The following is a 14,857-nucleotide window of genomic DNA, read 5'->3' as shown; positions in this document are numbered from 1 at the left end:
AGTCAGGGTTCTTGAGCTTAACACCGGGTCCTCCCATGGCAGCTCCAGTGTGAGTTCCAGGACATGAGACCAGAAAGAGCACTGGACGTCTGAGGGTCTGGCTGTGAGTCCCAAGCCCATCCTGACCGGCTGTCTGAACCTGGACAACCCCCTCCATCCCTCCTCACCTAGACCAAGGACTGAGTTACGTGTACTAGGCAGCCTCTGTCACAGCTTGTCAGGGGACATGCATCTCAAAGGATGCGTGGATACAGAAGTGCCTCAGATGCCCTCTGGAATGTGTCCACTTGTCTCTACCGGGTGGCAGGGGCTCCTTGAACCAACTCCCACCATCTCTCCTCTGATTTGCTGCCGCTGCCCTACCAACTGGCCTGTAATCCGTTCTAGCTCCATATCTGATCTCTTCAGTAGGCTTGCAGCCAGCTTGATTCTGTACAATCCAAAGTCTGACCACACGGCTGGGGCTGCCTAGTCCCTGAGGACTGAAGGGAAAACGGGGCTGAGGGTCTCAGGGCTAAGGGTAGTTTCAGTGAAGAGAGAGGGAGAGCACTGGAGACGAGGGTGGAAGCAAAGAGGTGCTAGTCAACAGCATCCATTGTGTGTTCTGCGCTGGGTGTGATGCAGGGAAGTCAGTGGTCTGTTAAAGTCCAGCCCTTGTGCTCGCTTCGGCAGCACATATACTAAAATTGGAACGATACAGAGAAGATTAGCATGGCCCCTGCGCAAGGATGACACGCAAATTCGTGAAGCGTTCCATATTTTTGATAAAGACCATTTTAGTATACTAACACATATATATGGACTTTAGAAAGATGGTAACAATAACCCTATATGCAAAACAGAAAAAGAGACTCAGATGTATAGAACAGACTTGTGGACTCTGGGAGAAGGCGAGGGTGGGATGTTTCAAGAGAACAGCATTGAAACATGTATATTATCTAGGGTGAAACAGATCACCAGCCCAAGTTGGGTACATGAGACAAGTGCTCGGGCCTGGTGCACTGGGAAGACCCAGAGGGATCGGGTGGAGAGGGAGGTGGGAGGGGGGACTGGGATGGGGAATACATGTAAATCCATGGCTAATTCATTTCAATGTATAACAAAAACTACTGTAATGATGTAAAGTAAAAAAAAAAAAGAAGTGAAAAAAAAAATTGGATTTTTTGTCTTCTAAAAAAAATAATAATAAAAAAATAAAGTCCAGCCCTTGTGTTAAGTTTGCAACTGTGAAACAAGTGGAGTGCAAGTCAATGCGAAGTTGTGTGCTTCTGATCGTAAAATATTTCGGTTTGCAGCAGAAACCCTGGGAAGCTCATGGTGAAGGCTAGATTTAAGAGGAGACCTTGACGAGCAAGCTGGATTACAATGAGAAGGAAGATGGGCCTCTGGCCAGGGTACCAGACTGCTGTTCTCGGGCAGCAGGGGACTGTGGTGTGGGGACCACGTGGTGGGGAGAAGGGACCCAGCACGGGAAAGCTGGCTGGACTCTGTGGGGTGGCTGGCTGGGTAGTGGAGTCAGGTGAAGCGGGACTTCAAAGTCTAGCTGGAGGCGATGAGATCTAATTTAGACTAAATGTGGATAATCTGATGAATTATTGATTTGCTCAACAGATAATTTCATAGCTTAGAAGTAGAGGAAGCAAGAGAGAAATTCACTGCTCTGGACTGAACTCTGAGCAGCCCCAGGGAACACTTGTTGGCCATTAAGTGACTGAGAGGCTGGGGAACGTGTCAGCCTGGAGTGGTCACAGCGGCGAGGGCATCCTGGCACAGTGGGCATAAGTGCTACGTTCGAGGAAAAGGCATCTGAACATCCCTGCTTGGGAAGGCAGAGGGCTCATTGCCCTGGCCAGAAGCTCAGGAACAGTGGTGGCAGGGATGGGGTGAGGAAGGGCGGCTGAGTTCACAGCAGATATCAGCTCTGAAGATGGAAATCTGAAATTCTGTCACAAATAATTCTGAAAAGAGAAGGCATCTTCCCCACCATCACTCACTCATCCACACACACACATATACACACTCGTGTGCTCTGCTCCCATGTCTGTCATCAGGCATTCAGGCACTTAATTCTCCCAGATACCCTGCTGAGAGCGCCAGAAGCCTTGCACAGTGGAAATGGGATGGTGTCTAGAGGCTCGTTACCGAGTCCCTGCGGGAGTCCATGAGGACAGGGGTCCCCCTCCCTCGGCTTCTCCGGGAGGCCCCATGCCTCTGCCTCAACCCTGACCCACCCTGGCAGACGGGCACACCCCGGCCCCCAGCCCACCTCAGCTCTGCCCCGGGGCTCTGCCCACACCCACTCCCTGCGGGCCCCTCCAGCTTCCTGATCTGGGAAAGGTCCTGGCCCTGTGCTCTTTGGAGGTGAGGGGGCCTGGAAGGGGATCCCAGGGACTCCCAAGCCAAGCATACCACCTTCCCCAGAACAGCTCACAGTGGGGTAGGGGTGGCATTTCACGCCCCCTCTCCCAACACAAAGCGGCTTCTTGCCACCCCAGGGCAGCGCCTGGTGCAGGGTAGGCACGTCAAATGAACAGTGGGTGTTGAAGCCCTTATGGGCACTTGCTCTGTGCATTTCTCTAGGCACTTGGGTTGGATGAGTGAGCGGAAGCGAGAATCCCCACACCGGTCAGGCTTCCATGCTCGGGAGGGGAGAAAACCTACGTTAGAAGGTGCTAAGTGTTATGGGAACACAGAGCCCAGTTTAAGGGGCTGGGGAGAAGAGAGGTACTGACATTTCAAACTGGGTAGTCAAGCCAGGGCTCACGGGGAAGCTGACACTGAAGCAAAGACTTGAAGAGGTGAAGGAGAATCACAGGCTATGGAAACAGGTGGAGCAAAGGCCCGGAGGTGGGAGGGCCCGGCCTGCTGCAGAAAGTGGAGAGGTGCAGGGGGAAGACATGGACTTCGACTTGGATGGACCACTGAATTCAGGCCGCAGGTCGAATATTACCTTCCTCCCCGCCCTCCTTGACCTCTACGCAGAGCAGCACCCGGGCCGGCACTCTCCCTTTGCCCTGCTTTTTGGTCTTGACACCCCCACCATCGGGACACCTCACACGTTTCTCTGTGCTGTCAACCTCCCTGAGAGCGGATGTGAGCTTCATGAAGGCAGAAACTACCTGTGTGTTCTGCTCTGTCCCCAGGGTTTGGTTCCCAGTAGGGGCTTCATCAGCATGTGCCAAATGTCAGAACTGCTCCTGAGTGTGATGAAGGCAGGACTCCTTCAGCCAACAAGCTGCCCATGAGCCTCGTGAAAGCAGTTCTCCATTCCCTGGACTGAAGGGAACTTTCTGACCCGTGTTGACTTGTCATCCCGAGGGGAAGTCCACAGCAGTGTGCTTGGACCGGGCTCTTCCACTGGCCTTGGTCGGGTGAGGACAGGTAAGAGCAGTGCAGGCAGAGTCCCCTTGAATGTTGTCCTGAGACCTCCCTTGTAGGCAGGCAAATATTTTGCTTTCATTTATTCACCAAATACCTGTTGGGCAGCTACCCTACACCAAACACAGAGCTTACTGACTGGCTGGGGGGAGAAGAAGGGAGGAGCAAGTGGAATGATGCCACCCTGGCCCTTAGCAGGACCCCCAGGGCAGCCTTCATTGTGCAGATGGGTGGAGTATGCCAGGTGCATGCAGGCCCTGGGAATGCAGAGATGAGCAGCACAGTATCTACATTAACCAAGCTGCTGGCAGTCTAGCAGATGTGAGGCATGCCAGCAGCTCTCTCATAGCAATCAGCACAGTGCCTGCGTTATATGGAGAACAAATGGAAAGTGAGTGTGTGTCACCTGGTGGTCTGGTTTGAAAGGCCCTCCACCCAATCCTTTTCCTGCTGAGCTCGGAAAAAGGAATTTACTTGTACGGGTTAGGTATTGTGCTCCGCTGTGGGACTGGACATAATTAGTAATCCTGAGAGTAACTAACACATGATGCGAGTCACACGACCACCTTCCGACATTGAGGACACCAGGTGCCGGGCGAGGGGGTCGGTGGAGAGAAAGGAGGGGTAAGGGGCCCTTCTCTTCCAGCTCTCTGTCCCCTTGCCACTTTCAATGATCTCTAGTTTTAGGTGCCAAGTCTTTCAGGCTGTCTGCATTTTTTTTTTTTTTCCCCTAATCCCAGAGGGAAAGATTTGATACACTCACTATAGTAAGATTACTGTAAGATTACTAAATAAAGATTACTACACTTACTTTAATAGGCTCATGATCTGGGGTTTCCTCACAGCTATGCTTTCTTCTCTTCCTTGCTGCAATCACTGGGGCAATTAAAAGTTGCATCTCCATACAGCCAGATAAGGCTTTCTGCACCCCGTCCACACCTCCTGTTTCTGAGGCCAGTCCTTACTGTCCATGTCCTGGCTGTGGACAGGGACAGATGAACGTGGGGTTTCTTAGCAAGCTGGACAAAGGCTCCTCTAACTATTCTTTGTGGACAAACTAGAGGAATAAGTTGGATGATAGTATATTAGATAGAGATCTTTTTGGTTTAATAGCCAAAAAGTGTTGATTATTATTGTCATAGAAATAAACAACAGGGCTTTCTCACTGTTTTTGACTTCTTCAAATTTTTAATCAGTGGCTTGGATAAAGATTAAACAGCACAAAGTTTGGAGGAAAAGATAATACAAAAGTCAGCAGGTTCAGATACATGAAGACCAGATGAGGAGAGACAAACCAAATTGACTGCTGGATGACTCTGGAGACTCACCCTTGGGCAGCCTAGTAGAAATGCAGGCTCTGCAGTAGGGCTTCAAGAACTCAGGTTGGAACCAATGCTGACCTTCTCACACAAGTTGTTGGGGATAGGCTATTCCTCATGCCAACAAGGTTGTAGCCCATGTTGCGAAGCTCCGGCTCTAACCCCTCCCACCTTCATCATTGCTGTGCAAGTCAATGGGGCACCAGGTTCCCCCTCTTGGATCACACATGTGCATGCATGCATGCTTGCGTGCACACACACACACGGCCCTCCAAGACATGGTCAGCCTAGCATGCCTCTCTTTGGGATGGCCAGGGTCTCAAAGGACTGTGTCCATTCAGCCAGCCATATGCCTGAGAAACTTTCCTTTGAGTCTATATCATATGTCATTTATACAGTGTTTATCCTTGCCTCCTACCCCACAAATGAGTTGAAACAAGATTTTTTTAAAAAGATAAAATGTTATATAGTTAAATATGCTCCCTGTAGTCTAAAAAATCAATTACATAAATCCATGAATGTGGTGGAAAGTTGGCATCATACCTTCAGAGAAATCAATGAGTTCAATGGACTCAGAATGAATAAGTGAAGTGACCGTGTGGTCTGTGGCTTGATCCAGATTGCAGGAGGGGACCTTGTGTCCATCTTGCCAGCCCAGTCCCGGACAACTGTGACCTGTGCTGCCCACTCTCGTCCCGGGGAGAGGCCGGGCTCAGCGCTGCTGCTGTGCCGGCGGAGCACTTACATGGCTGGTGGGGCAGCCAGGAGGGTTAGACTGGCGTGGGCTCATTGCTGAGGCCGACACATTTAGCGTAAAGCTGGCCGAAGCTCACATCCAGGATTCTAAAGCAGAAGAGAAAGGCGAGAGAGACGGAGAACAGCCCTGGCTGACCGTGGGAGGGCTGGAGAAGCAGGAGCATGCTGCACAAAAGTAAACAGGAGCAGCGGGGTAGGGACTGTCAGTCCCTGCGAGGGAAGCTGATGTGGGCTGCAGCCGTTCAGAAAAGGAGGAGCAGGGTGGAATGCTGCAGCCCAGCAGCTCCTGTGCAAAAGGTGGTTGCTTTGAGGAAACCCCAGTACCACTATCTTCCTTATTTTAAAAACCACTTATTCTTTTTTCTCTTTTTAAGTCAAAGTAATGTATTGGTACAGTTTGCTTTTTAAAAAATGGTACCACTAATCCTACAATGAAAAAACCGCAACCCTTTCCCTCTACTGTTTTGTGTTCCTGCTTCCTAGGAAAAACTGCTTTCAATTCTCTCTGTTTCTTCTGCTTCCCATCAGCCTCTTACTTCTAAGTAGCAGGATTATACTACTATGACTCGGGATTTCAGTTTTCGTTTTGGCTCCTATATCAACCTCTCCTGCACTCTGGCCACTCACACCATTACGTCCTCCCATCCTCCCACTAGAGTGCTGTCTCCTTGTGGGTGAGAGCAGTGTTCAGTGTTGCTGATGTCATGGCTCAGTTCAGTTCAGTCGCTCAGTCGTGTCCGACTCTTTGCGACCCCATGAATTGCAGCACGACAGGCCTCCCTGTCCATCCTCAACTCCTGGAGTTTACTCGAACTCATGTCCATCGAGCCGGTGATGCCATCCAACCATCTCATCCTCTGTCATCCCCTTCTCCTCCCACCTTCAATCTTTCCCAACACAAGGGTCTTTTCCAGTGAGTCAGTTCTTCGCATCAGGTGGCCAAACTATTGGAGCTTCAGCATCAGTCCTTCCAATGAATATTCAGGACTGATCTCCTTTAGGATGAACTGGTTGGATCTTGCAGTCCAAGGGACTCTCAAGAGTCTTCTCCAACACCACAGTTCAAAAGCATCAGTTCTTTGGTGCTCAACTTTCTTTATGGTCCAACTCTCACATCCATACATGTTACGGTTATGGAAATGTAATTCACTGCTTATCTGGGCAATACAATAAAACTGTTTTACTTTCTGGACAACTTTATATTTTGCTGCCATTAATAATCACTGTTTGCTTGCTTACTCAGTTTTCCATGTACTTATCACAGATTCTTTTCAAATTATCTGACTGAACAATAGAAATTATTTTAATATCTACAAACTTATTAATAGTCTCTTTCTTTTCTTTTTTTCCCCTCAAAGATTTCTCTCCTATACCCTTTTTCTTTCTGTTATATCTAACTTGTAGTTGTCTAAGGTTGCTGCACAACTGTCATCATGAGGATCCCTTCATCATTAATATGAGAATTTTTTTGCCTCTCTTGTGTTAAATTTCTTGCTTTCTGAATTCCATATTTTCCTCTTTCTTAGTTTGTTTACTCTTTTTGGCAGAATACATCTGCAAGTAGCTTCTTGTGAAAGATAAGTGGGAGGTTAATTTTTGAAGACTTGCATATCTGAAAATGTCTTTATGTATTTTTTACAGCTTTATTGAGATATATTTCACATACTATAAAACTCACCCACTTAAAGTGTACAGTTCAATGATTTTTAGTATATTCACAGTTGTACAAACCTCACAACTTGATGTTAGAATATTTTTAACACCTCCCAAAAGAAACTTTATCTACATTAACAATCATTCACTGTTTCTGCTTATCAACTTCCCTAAACTCCCTGCTTCAACTCCCGGTAGCCACTAATTTACCTTTTCTTTATGAATTTGCCAGTTCTTGACATTTCACCATATAATATGTGGTCTTTTGTGTCTAACTTCTTTCTTTAACATAATTTTTCAAGATGCACCCATATTATGGCATGTATCTGTACCTCATTCTTTTTCATTGCTACATAATAATTCTGGTATGTGACTACACCATGTTTTGTTTGTTCATTCATCAGTTGCTTGTAGGTTGCTACAAACATGTAGCAATTTTTAGCTATTTTGAGTAATGCTACTGTGAACATTAATGTATAAGTTTTTTTTGTGTATGGACATATTTCATTTCTGGGTATATACCTAGGAGTGAAATGCTAGGTTATGTGATGACTCTATATTTAGCATTTTGAGCAACGGTCAAACAGTTTTCCAAAGTCACTGAACCATTTTACACTCCCACCAGCAATGTATGAATGTTCCAATTTCTCCATATCCTCACCAATACTTGTTAAATTATCTTTTTTATTTTAGCCATCCAAGTGAATTTGAAGTGGTATCTCATTATGATTGGCTTTACATTTTTCTAATAATGATGCTGAGTTTCTTTTCATGTATTTTATTTACTACTGGTATATCTTCTTTGGAGAAATGTCTGTTCAAATCCTTTGTGAATTTTTAAAATGTATTATTTGTGTTTTTATTGATGTAAGAGTTCTTTATATATCCTGTATATATGTGATTTGCAAATATGTGTTGTTCTGTGGGTTATCGTTTCACTTTATTGCTAATGTCCTTTGATACACAAAGGTTTTCAAATTTGATAAAATCTAATTTGTCTATTTTTCCTTTTGTCACATGTTTTAGTGTTGTATCTAAGAAACCATTGCATAATCAGAGATCACAAAAATTTACTCCCATGTTTTCTTCTAGGAGATTTATAGTTTTAACTCTTACATTTGGGCTTGTGATTCATTTTGAGTTAAATTTTGCATATGTTAAGAAGTAGGGGGTCCAACTTTGTTCTTTTGCATATGGATATCTAGTTTTCTCTGATCATTTGTTGAAAAAACCTTTTCTTTTCCTTGTTGAATTGTCTTGGCACCCTTGTTGAAAATAAGTTGACTATATATGTGAGGGTTTGTTACTGGACTTTCAATTTTATTCTATTGATTTATGTGTCAATTCTTATGCTAGTACTACATTGTCTTAATTACTTTAGCTTTGTAGTCCATTTTAAATTGGGAAGTATAGGTCCTCCAAACTGCTATTTTTCAATATTGTTTTGGCTTCTGGATCTCTTGCATTTCCATATGAATTTACAACTAGCTGATTAATTTTTGCAAAAGAGAATCTGAAGTTTTGATATTTATTGCACTGAATCTGTAGATCAATTTGGGGGCTACTGCCATCACCACACTGTTAATTCTTCCAATCTATAAACACGATATCCTTTTCCATTTATTTGGATCTTTAATTTATGTTTAAATGTCTTGTAGTTTTTGATATACAAGCAGTGTGTTTCTTTCTTTAAATTTATTCCTAGGCATTTTCTTATTTTTACTGTGATTACTAATGGAATTGTTTCCTTAATGCCTTAATTAATTTTTAGATTGTCCATTGTTAGTGTCTGGAAAAGTAATTAACTTTTTAATACATTGATCTTGCATCTTGCCACGTCGATGATTTCATTTATTATATCTACTTCTTGTTAGTGGATTCCTTAGGATTTTTTATAAACAATGTGATGTCATCTGCTAGTCATTTTATTTCTTCCTAAGTGGATAACTTCAATTCTTTTTCTTGACTAATTGACCTAGTTAGCTCTTCCTGTATAATACTCAATAGAAATGATGAGAGCAGACTTCTTTGTCTTGATCTTGATGTTAGGGTGAAAACATCTAGTCTTCCACCATTAGATATGATCTATTGAGGTGTTTCTCATGGATGCCTGTTATCCAATCAAGGAACTTCCCTTCTATTCCTAGGTTGTTAAATGGCTTTTTTTTTAAACTTTTTATTTTTGTTTTGGGGTATAGCCAATTAACAATGTTGTGATAAGTTTCAGGTGAACAGTGAAGGGACTCAGCCATACATAGAAGTTGAGTGTTTTTATCTTGAAATAATGTTGAATTTGTCAAATGCTTTTTCATTGTCTAGTGAGATGATCATGTGATTTTTATCCTTTAATTTATTAATAATATGTATTGCACTAATTAAGTTTAGTAGGTTAAATCAGCCTTGCATTCCGGGGACAAATTTCATTTGGTCACAGTGTATGTATAATCCTTTTTTATGTTGCTGAATTTGGTTTGCTAGTATTTGCTGAGTATTTTCCCACTTATGTTCATAACAGATATTGGTCTGCAGTATTCCTGTGATGATTTTAGTTTTGGTATCAGAGTAATGCTTATCTCATAGAATAAGTTGGGAAGTGAGTTTTATATATCCTTTAACTTTTAAAATAATTTAATTGGATTAAAAATTCTTTAGAACAAGTTTCATAGAATTTCTCTAAAGAAGCAGACAGTAAATATTTAGCTTTTAGGGGCCACACTTGGTCTCTGTCACATATTCTTCTTTGTTGTTCTTTCTAAAACTCTAAAAATTTAAATATCATTCTTAGTTCAGGAGCCGTAGAAAAACAGGCTGTTACCTAGATTTGGCCCACAGGCCACAGTTGGCCAATCCCTGCTTTAAAATTTCAAAGGCATTGTTCCATTCTCTTTTGGATTCTTTACTCAAACTTTCTATGTAATCTTTGTTGTTTTGCTTTGCTTTTTCTCTGAAAGCATATATATTCTTCTATTTATCTCTGGCATCTGGAAATTTTTCAAGAATATATTCTGATGTGGGTCTTTTTTATTCTTTATACTAGGAAATTTATCAATATGGAAACTGTCAACATGGAAATAAATATGCCTTTAGCTCTGGAAAAGTTTATTTTTAAACATCATTTATAGCCAAAGGGATCGGGTCGAGAGGGAGGTGGGAGGGGGGATCGGGATGGGGAATACATATAAATCCATGGCTAATTCATGTCAATGTATGACAAAAACCACTACAATATTGTAAAGTAATTAGCCTCCAACTAATAAAAATAAATGAAAAAAAAATGTTAAAAAAACACATATATATAAATCGAATATTCATAATGTCTTAACTTTTCTCTCATTCAGATACTTTTCTTTGAAATTCTTGAGTTGAAAGCTTTTTATTGTTTCTGATCTAAAACTGAAAATATACAAGACAATAAACTTTCCTCTGAGCACAATATTGGCAGGATTCCCTAAATATCCACAAGCACTGCTGATTTGCTATCATTTTACAATAATTTGTAATTAATACTTTGCTTTTCTTTTGAGTTCAATTATTAAATAAAAATCTTTAAATTAAAAAAAATAAACATCATTTATTTTTTAATTCCTCCTCTACTTTGCTGTTCTCTCCTTCCCAAACTCCTGTTATTCACAAGTTAATCATTTAGTTTTCTTAACTCTTCTCTATTTTTCACCTCCTATTCTTTTTATTCCAACTCCTGGGAGATTTTCTTAACATAATTTTTCAAACTGTTTTGACCTTTGGAATTTTATATATAATTTATATAAACACAATATAAAATATTGTGTATATTGCATATATATAACACAATATACCATTTCTGAGAACTCTTTCTTACTTTCTGATTGTTCTTTTTTATAGAATCCTGTTTTTGTTTCATGGGTGTCATTTATCCTCCTACAGCTCCAAAGATACTTAAACCTTTTAAAGTTTTCTTTTTTTTCATTATGTGCTTCCTCATTATTGTTTCTTCCCTGCTGCTTTTCTTTGGGGAAGATTTGTCTAGATGATTTCCCTCCTGTTTGGTGATTTTGATTACCCTTTCAAGTTTAAGAGTGAGAGACTTAAAATCTGATTAGAAACTAGTGGGCTTCACTAATGCTCAAGCAACGATCCTGTCTTTGAGGAGAAGTGGAACAAGTATAAATTTCTTTATTTTTTCCTTCTTTCCACCAGGAGTTTTATAATCTCCTGCCTAGAGGTGGGAGGTAGGTGTAGGACTGGCTGTCAATGGCCTGGGAGACAAGAGCAGAAAAGGAGGACTGGGGTAGCAGGGAACTCATATTTCAGGATATAAGCTTTGATTCAGTTCCCTTTAACTCACTCTTGTGTTGGTATTACCAGGTACACGCTCAGTTGCTCAGTCATGTCTGACACGTTGCAGTTCCATGGACTGTAGCCTGCCAGGCTCCTCTGTCCTTGGGATTTGCCAGGCAGGAATACTGGAGTGGGTTGCCATTTCCTCCTCCAGGGGATCTTCCCGATCCAGGGATCGAACCTGCGTTTCCTGTGTCTCCTACATTGACCAGCAGGTTCTTTGCCACTAAGCCCCCTGGGAAGCCCGTTTTCAGGTACAAAGCCCCTCTAGTTCAGTCTCTTAAAAGAATAAGCCTCTACTCTTTTCTTAGAGTGTGACTGGGACAGGTACACATTTCCGGGGGGTGGAGATTGGATCTGTGGAATCTAAATGCTTCTTTAAAGATTTTCAACCAATCATCTCATTTTAGCACCACCTGATCATCCCCACAACAAGGATACCAGGTGCCTCCAATTTCTAAACCTTTACAATGCTTTGGGGTAGTAATTGGCTTCTTTTTATTGGCTTTCCTAAGGTTCAGTTTTCCTGGCCTGCTAAGTCAGTTGTTATTTTCACACCAACATTTCAGGTTCAAGTTTTAAAAAACATTTCTTTTCTATCTTTGCCTCTTAATCCTGTTTGAACTTGAGGGTTTATGGACTTTAAATTATTTTACTCTAACTTTAGTGAGATATTGGAAAGAAGTTCAGGTAAGTATGTGAGATTAATCTGTCATGTTTTAAAGGATATTATTACCTCCTTTTATTTTTTTATTTATTTATTTTTTTTATTACCTCCTTTTAAAAGAAGATGATTCTACAACTTTTGGCAGTATTCTTGCTGAGGTTCAGTCAGTCCCCGCCGTCACATCTTGTGGAGAGTTGGGACCCCTCTCTGCTGGTCCTTATAGGTTCTGAACTACCCACAAAAGAATTCTCAAGTCAATAAACCTAGGAAAATGAAGCAAATAAACACAAAGCAAGCAGAAAGAAGAAAATAATAGACCAGTAGAAATCATTGAAATTGAAAACAGTAAAACAATAGAGAAAATCAACAAGCCAGTTCTTTGAAAAGATCAATAAAATTGACAAACCCCCTAGCAAGAAAAAAAGAGAGAGGATATAAATTATCAGTACAGTATTAGGAATGAAGCAGGGAATAACACTGAAAACTCTGCAGATATCAAAAGGATAAAAAGGAAATACTACAAATGACTCTATACAAATATGACAACTTCAATTAAATGGACCTACCATGACTGACCCAATATGAAATAGATCATTTGAGTAGCTCTATAGCTAATGAGAAAATTGAATTAATAAATTAATAATTAAAACATTTCCCCAAAAGTATCTACACCCTTGCTGATTTTTTGGTCTATTTGTTCTATCAGTTGTTTAGAGAGCAATATTGATGTCTTCTACTACAGCTGTGGCTTGTCTATCAGGTTTGCTTTACATATTACGCAGTTATGTTCTTTGGTATGTACACATTTAGAATTGCTAGTCATCTTGATAGCAAACCTTTTTATCATTGCATATCGTTATATTACATTACAGCTCTCTTTTTCTCTGATAATTTATTTGATATTAATATAGCCACATCTGCTCTCTTTTGAATAATTTCTGCATGATATATCTTTTCCCATCTTTTTACCTTCAACCTGACTATATTGTTATAGTTGAAATGAATTTCTTCTGGACAGCTCGTAGTTGGTCATGTTTTTTAATCCACACTGCAATCTGTCTTTTAAATGGTGTATTTAGACTATATTAAATGCAACTATTGCTATGTCAGGGCTAAAGCCTGCCATTTTGTCTTCTGCTTGGTTCCTCTGTTATTCATTTCTCTATTTTCTTTTCCACTTTCGGTGGACTACTCAACCACTTTCTAGAATGTCACTTTAATTTGTCAATAGTATTCTTAAGTGTATCCCTTTGTGTAACATGTACAGTTATTGCTCTAGGCACTACATTATATGTAGTAACTTTTTATTTTCTCCTGATGTCATCATTTTATCAGTTTGAATGTAGTTAGAGGAAACAATATTCCTCATGTCCCTTTATCCTCCTTATTTGCAACATAATTTTCTGCTGTATTTCCTCTATAAACATTTAGAACCACATCAGACTATGTCATAATTTTTCCTTCAGCTGTCAAATATTTAAAAATTCAAGAAGTCAGGCTTATTATGTTTACCCATACTTGTACTCTTTCTATTATTCTTTTTCCTTTCTGATATTCCAAGATTTCTTCTTTTATTATTTCCTTTCTCTTTCAAAATGTTCCTTCAGCCATTTTTTTAGGATAGATTGGCTAGGGACAAATTCTTTTCCTTGTTTGAGAATGTCTTAACTTCTTTTCATTTTTGATAGACATTTTCAGAAGGTATAGGATTCTAGGTTCACAGTTCTTTTAGTACTTAAAAAAATACTTTGCCACTTCTTTCTGTCCTCCATAGCTTCTGATGAGAAACTGCTCTCATTCAAATTATTTTTTCCTATAGGTAGTGCCATTTTTCTTGAATTGTATCAAGATTGCTTGTCTTCAGATTTCAGAAGCTTAATTATGATGTATTTTGGTATGATTTTCTTTTGACTTATCTTGTTTGAGGTTCTCTTTGGTTCTTGAATCTATACATTTCAGTTCAGACCAGTCCAACTCTTTGAGACCCCCATGGACTGCAGCACGCCAGACTTTCCTGTCCATCACCAACTCCTGGAGTTTACTCAAACTCATGTCTATCCAGTCGGTGATGCCAGCCATCTCATCCCCTGTCGTCCCCTTTTCCTCCCGCCTTTGATCTTTCCCAACATCAGGGTCTTTTCAAATAAGTCAGTTCTTCTCATCAGGTGGCCAAATTATTGGAGTTTCAGCTCTAGCATCAGTCCTTTCAATGAATATTCAGGACTGATTTCCTTTAGGATAGACTGGTTGGACCTCCTTGTAGTCCAGGGGACTCTCAAGAGTCTTCTCCATTACCATAGTTCAAAAGCATCAATTGTTCGGTGCTCAGCTTTCTTTACAGTCCAACTCTCACATCCACACATGACCACTGGAAAAACCTTAGCTTTGACTAAATGGACCTTTGTTGGCAAAGTAAGGTCTTTGCTTTTTAATATGCTGTGTAGGTTGGTTATAACTTTTCTTCCAAGGAGCAACTGTCTTTAAATTTCGTGACTGCAGGGATTTGGGGGCACCAAAAAGATAAAGTCTGTCTCTCTTTATCATGCCAGTGGATAAGGGGAGGGGAGCTTCATTACTGCTAGGTGGAGGTATGAGTCCAAGTTTCCCATGTGACCTCCATGGACACTGTGTTTGGGAGATATCTTGCTATCAGTCATCAAAGTCCCGGCTTCCTGCTTGGCCCTCTCTAAAGCATCCTGGCAGGTGTGTTAGGGCACCTCATTGCGGTCTAGTAAAGAAAGAAACCTAAGCTTCCCATTCAACCTTT

General features: G+C 41.2%; 1 non-coding gene across 1 annotated transcript; it reads left to right on the top strand.

The window, feature by feature from the left end:
* The first annotated feature begins 656 nt into the window (after window positions 1-656).
* Window positions 657-763, top strand: LOC139037615 (U6 spliceosomal RNA). Its single transcript, XR_011490490.1, has one exon. It is a non-coding gene; the product is annotated as a U6 spliceosomal RNA (small nuclear RNA).
* The last annotated feature ends 14,094 nt before the right edge of the window (window positions 764-14,857 follow it).

This window comes from Odocoileus virginianus, chromosome 11, assembly GCF_023699985.2.
Source record: "Odocoileus virginianus isolate 20LAN1187 ecotype Illinois chromosome 11, Ovbor_1.2, whole genome shotgun sequence".
Classification (NCBI taxonomy): domain Eukaryota; kingdom Metazoa; phylum Chordata; class Mammalia; order Artiodactyla; family Cervidae; genus Odocoileus; species Odocoileus virginianus.
This window is presented reverse-complemented; position numbering and strand designations above follow the sequence as displayed.